The following is a 6,355-nucleotide window of genomic DNA, read 5'->3' on the forward strand; positions in this document are numbered from 1 at the left end:
AGGAGCAGCAGACAGTGAAGGGGAGGGAGAGAGAAAGAAGAGGGAGGAGGCTGGGGAAAGAAGGGAGGGTGAAGAAACTGATGACCCCAACAGAGGCAGTATTTTTTGGTGGAGATTAATAATTAAAGCCTTACTTTGATATATTACATTTTATAGACATGAATTTCAGTGCATCCATGGATTACATTAAGGGTCATGATAATTTAATATTAAACACATGTTAAACAAACGTTGCAAAAATCTTTTCATTTTCTTCTTTATATATGATTACATTATATATTAAATATGTAATCTAATCATTTACAGAGAGTGTAGGGGCAAGTGGGGTTTTTTTTGCAATGTGTTTTTCAAAAATAAATTTATTGCACAAGGGAAATTCTTCCTGCCCTGTATTTTTTTATGGATAAGACTGACAATGTAGTTACTGTGAGCTGTTCAGTCAAAGAATATGTTATTGTTTAGGTTCTCGATGTAATGGGTGAGGAGCGACGCTCAACATGATGTAAATGTGAGGGTTTTAATACATGAAAATGCACACACAGCATACATGGGTTGAAGCAAGACAGGTGGGTGAGAACAAAGGCAACTTAAAAGCCAACGTAATGAGTTATATCTTCCATAATTTAGTCATAATAAAAAAAAGTTATTTGTAAGAATCTTAAAAACAGATTACAGTTGTTATTGTACACATCAATTTATTGTAAAAAAAAAAATTCTACAAATATATTGCATTTTACAGCTGTTCCATGTTTTTTCATACCCTGTGTCTCCTGCTCCGTACGTAAATTCAAACTAAAAAATCACTTCGAAAGACCAAGATGTCAGTTCATTACTGACATCTTACAGGCTGTTAGCCTGCGTTACAAATAAGAAGTGAATATGAAGAAGTGAGGGTGAGGCTTAAAACTTTTGCACAGTACAATATAGACTGCGTACACATTTTCTCTCAGATGAATGTTTTGTCCTTTTTCTAATCACTGAGGGGGTGTGCTTTTCTGTTTTATATTAACATGAATCAATATCTTACCTCTGATCAGTCATTATGATAATATATTTCATACAGTAGAAGTGTAGTAAAACTGAACAAATATTGATCAAGCGAAAGGGCGGTCTCATCACAACACAAATCGTTGTTCATCTTTGGACTTTCTTTGTTTGGCCGTGTTTTTGCAGAGTAATTAAAGCGGCTGTATCCAAAACAGATTCATAACCGCCATTTTTTTCCACCTTCAGTGGAAAGGAAAACAGTGTAATGGAATTCCAGACACACCCACACACGGCAGTCAGCTGAGGCCACAAAAAGGCGCTCTAGCCCCCCCAAACGCGCACACACACACACACACACACACACACACACAGCCTTGTCCCGATCCCTCTGTACGTGGGAGGTGCTGCCATCGCTGTATTGTTCTGCTGACGGAGAAGTGGTTTTAAGAGGCACTGTGGCCCGGTGTGTGAATATATCCGGTTCCTCCACGCACAGATGAGGCTTTTGTCTTGTTGTTGTCTGTGGGATTTGAAGGCATTGCTGTAGATGGCTCCGAGCCCCGTTTTTGTTTGGGTAAGAGACAGGTGAGATGGTGGCGGCACAGACAGGTGCTGGGGGCAGGCGGGGGGTATTACCTCAGGGCATGAGCAGGCCTTTGGATGACTAAGTCTCCATCAAAGCCCCACAAGTCTGGACAAAGATGTCAAGAAGCACTGCAGTCACGTCCTGTTGTTCAGCAAACCACAACCCTCCCCCCAAAATGAACAGTCAAAGAGCCAAACAGGACGTGAAGATTCAGGTAAAAGCCCCCTGGATCAGTATCTCCATATTACACCTGAGCGAGGGGTGAACTCGAGCGGGGTCAGGAACCGTGTGATGTTATATCATGCAGATGTCTGGCTTCTCGCTGAGTTAAAAAAAAACAACACAGGCAGGAAACAACACAACGCGTTCCCATCTCTGTGTGGTGTTCAACATGGCGAAGGGGGCAGAAGAGGGAAAAAAAAGGTCCCACGTTGCGACTGAGATCAAGGGTTGGACTGAACACTTGCAGCGCCTTCTCCAAGAGTCACAGGAAGACAGGACGTCGGAATACTGATGATTTTTTTTCTTCTGTTTTCCTCCGAAGTGTTTTGTTGCTCTTGGACGGTGAAGGTCTCCAGCACTGCAGGTCCGACACTCACCATTTCACTTCTGTTATATAATATCACTAAATCACATTCTTCCACCCCATCCATCGTTTCTCAGCTTTTGCATGTCTTAGGATCATGGTGGGATGTTAGGAAGGGGTTAGGTAACAGTGTTAAAGGGTGACGGGGTAAGAGTTTAATGGTGCGATGAGGTATGCAGGACATTCGCACTGAGATGGACATGAAGGCCAGTCTGAAATCAATTGCTTTGCAAATCTAGTATGTCTTGTCCCAAGCTGGTACTGGGTGAGGCACAGCAGTTCATTTTTGAGTTCATTTTCAGCATCAGATTCAGCATCAGTATTACAGTATTGATATAAATGTAAGAAAATCGCCTTTTTCAAGGGCACTTTTTGATACAGCTATTATTATCATTTCAATTAAGTCATTGATGAGGTCTCCTCCTTTTGATTAATTTTTCACATTTAAGGTGGGTAACTTACATACATGTGTATAACCTGTCTGCACATTAAAAAAACGTTTACTGGTAAAAAATTTACTGGTATTCCCTCTCATGTCTGGACACTTTTTCAGATGTATATTGAGGAAAGAATCTCGCCCATTCTATTTTCGAGCCAGGATGGCACTTTTTTGATTTTGCTGAAGCAGTTGAGCTCGTGTCCTTCATATGAGTAATGATGAAATGAGCAGGACAGGCCTCAGCATTCAGATTACAGGCCTGCGGATGAGGCTGTCAGCCCCCTTGTTTTATTACAGCTTCTGTTTTCTGTACAAACAGCCCGTCCTCAACAGGTGTTTCAGAAAGTAAAACCTGTTGAACTTAATGTAGGACAGCGCAAACAAGCAGAAGTGGGTCACTGAAACTGGAGAAAGATGATATCAGCTCTAACCTAAACTTGTCGGAGCTTGTTTTAAACTGTGTACTGTGTTGTCATTTTTTTAAGCAGGTTGCAAATCTGCGAGTGCCTTCGTTCATGGCCAGTTGTATCATGTCGTCATATTCAGAGCCATTCACCAGCAGAAAACATACTTGGATGTCAGTGTAAATTATTGTAAATTATTTCTTGGGATGCCTTGGAATTCAAGATTCTTCGACTTGCGACTGCCAACCATCAATCTGCCGAACAGTGATAATATATTTCTTCAGCAAAATGAGTGGTCAGAAGATAAAGATGAGCACCCATAGAAGGAGAGAATTTAAAAAAAAAAGAGAGACCTGCAGGATGCTTGTGCTTTTCTATGTGCTGTCCTAATGACAGAAGGGTCACATGCAGTCTTCTTGGGTCTCCAGCACTTTTCAAATTAAAAATGACGCCCATGGTTAGCCTGGTGGTCTGTGTGAACAGGGTGGCCCAGGATGGAGTCGGATTCCTGCCCTCAATTATTGTTTCAGTCTGTGCCTAGTCCTTGTGTTTATATCCGATGGGAAACAAATGAAATTTCACAAGAACATGATCATTCAGTGAAAGTGGGGCTAGTTCGCTGTTTTGCCCGTCTACACTTCATTAAAATAAATTGAATGTAATTACAATGGTTTGTAAAGTAGTCACTCGTTTATGAATTTGTAAAAGTGTATGTGAGCTGGGGGTTCTGGACAGGCAATTTTCCCACTCGCTGACACTAAGCAGTGAGAAAAGAGAAAACAGGACCTTCATAAGGCCCCATTATTTTCATTGTCATTTTTCTCAGCTTCTCTCGCCCTCACGTGATGTTTTTCCCTCTCTTTCTGTTTTTCCCTCTCTTTCTGTTTTTTCCATTCATTTTATCACCCTTTCCTGCAGGTTAAATCAGCAGCTCAGTGGCACTCGGACCTCGCTTCTACTTCCTCATGTACATTCTGGACTGTTCCGTGGGAACTGCAGAGGTCGCAATGATGCTCTAAGGGTCATGAGTAAGAATCTGTAAAGAATCTCGGCGGACGGGCCGATGTTTGGGAAGGACTCGGCCGCTGTATTTCTTGGCTTATTAATCCAATTACAGAGTCGCAGGAACAGAGGCGTAGGTAAACGAAACCATCTGGCCTTCCAGCCGAGCTTGGCGCAACCCGGTTCGTTTTTACTTGTGCTGATAAAATGTTAGTGGTCCATCTGTCCCGGATGAAAGGATGATCATCCCAAAGGGCGCGTCTCTACCCTCCATCCATGTGGTGTTGGCTGTGTCTGTGTGAGAAGAGAGGAAGAGTAAAATACTTCTGGGAGGAAGGCAGCGGTTGCTTTTCTTTCAGTGTGGCTTCGATGAGTGAAGGCGATGGGATCCGCACAGGTCATCTGGTCATCATCAGGTGTTTGCCTTTATACAGACTTAGTGTTATATTGCCTGTGGATTTAAAAGGGTGAAAACACCGTCCCCTCCATCTGCAGAATGGCGTTCCTGAGAACATTTCTGTATTTTGTTTGCTGTAGAAACCATCATGCATCATTTTCTTCTGACCCCCTTTTTCTAAAGTTCAGGAAACGACAGAGGAAATGTTGCCTCTCCATGCCAACAGCCTGGTCTTCATTGTGTACACTGCGCAGCGGAAGGAGTTGCAAAATGATTGTGAATTTTTTTTTTAGTTTTTCCTTCTCTCTCATCCTGCAGTTTATCTGAACTGGGATCAGTATCGTTTCCCTGGGAGGGCTTTCAAACAATTAGTCAGGGTGGACTTTAAAGGAGGTGGGATGCTGACTCAACCAAGAATAGTCCAATTAGGGGCAATTTGCAGCCGGCAGATGAGAGATTGCAGTGGGTGATCATTAGTGATGTCTGCGGCCTGGACATCAGCAGGCAGGATTATTTACATTTTACAGACGGGACTTTTGATTACCCTGCCGGCTCCCTCACCATCTCAGAGGCGTGGACGTTATTTACAGCTGCCATTTGCACGGAACGCACGGGAACTGAGGCTACGTCAGGCCGAGGAGAGGGAGGCACTCTGAAAAGACTTCAGAATGTGCACAGTCGTGGCCAAACGTTTTCCAGTTTTCTGTTTTTATTATGCCAATTTTCATATTTTCGGGGCAGTGGTGGACTAGTGGTTAAAAAAGCGGCCCTGTAATCAGAAGGTTGCCGGTTCGAATCCCGATCCGAGAGAACTTAAGTGAAGTGAAAGTAGAGTGGTTGTTTTTCTGAAAAAATGTGCCCTCTGCATTTAACCCATCACCCTTGGTGTGCAGTGGGCAGCCATGAAAGGTGCCCGGGGACACCATCATTCAGGATTTGACCCAGAAGTTGATTGACAGCATACCGGGCGAATTGCAGAGGGGTCAACACTGCAAATATTGACTCTATCCACAATCCTTGATGTCATTGTCAATAAAAGCTTTTCAAAACTTTGTGAAAAACAGTATTTGTGTCATTGTCAAAACCTTTGGCCACAACTTTTTTAATTTTAATTTTAAATCTTGATTACATTACATTTACATTTATCTTCCATTATGAACCACCCAATGAAATTACTCTCAGCAAATCAGAATGCCATGGAAGACTAGGACAATTGATCTTATCATTATTTAAAATATGTGATAATAGAAATCAAAATCTAATATCTTGAGAACAACCATAACCAGTTGTTTTATTGAAGGATTCAGTAAGTACAGGTAGCAATGCAGCTCTATATTAACTCTAGAATGAGACGTTGGAGAAGGTGTGTGTGTGATCATGAGATGGGACCTGCATGTGTCACAGACAAGTCAGCTCATGCTGGCTTTCATGTGTTGCAATTTCAGACTAAGCAACATAGCGAACAGCCAGACGACAACTGAGCTTCACAGCACGGCCACAACACCGCAGGGCGTTTTTAAACCAGGGCACTGTGCAGAATGTAGAAGAAAAGATTTAATTCAAAGACTATCGCGTTACGCTCGCAAACAACTGTGGTGTCTTAAAAAGTAATGTTTAAACCAGTATCAGGTTCACAAACAAAGGAAAAATGTACAAAATGTACCAGGACTGTAGCATCCCCATATTCACACACATACACAAACGTTTTTATTTATATGATAGGGAGGACCCAGTATGCTTAGTGTGTAATAAGATCTTTCCAATTCAAAATGTAACCCTACTGCTTTACTTACCTCAGGAAGCTCTGTTCTTTTGTTATTTTAATACACGTGTTAAGCAGGCTAATAGGAAACTCTACAGTTAGTGTAGAGTCCTCCAGTTATTTTAACACCACAGCGTTCAAAGCAGGATGAGCCAATCCTCTGCGGACAACGGCTGGTGGTCAGCGTCACTT

Source organism: Denticeps clupeoides, chromosome 8 (genome assembly GCF_900700375.1).
Source record: "Denticeps clupeoides chromosome 8, fDenClu1.1, whole genome shotgun sequence".
NCBI classification, from domain to species: Eukaryota; Metazoa; Chordata; class Actinopteri; order Clupeiformes; family Denticipitidae; genus Denticeps; species Denticeps clupeoides.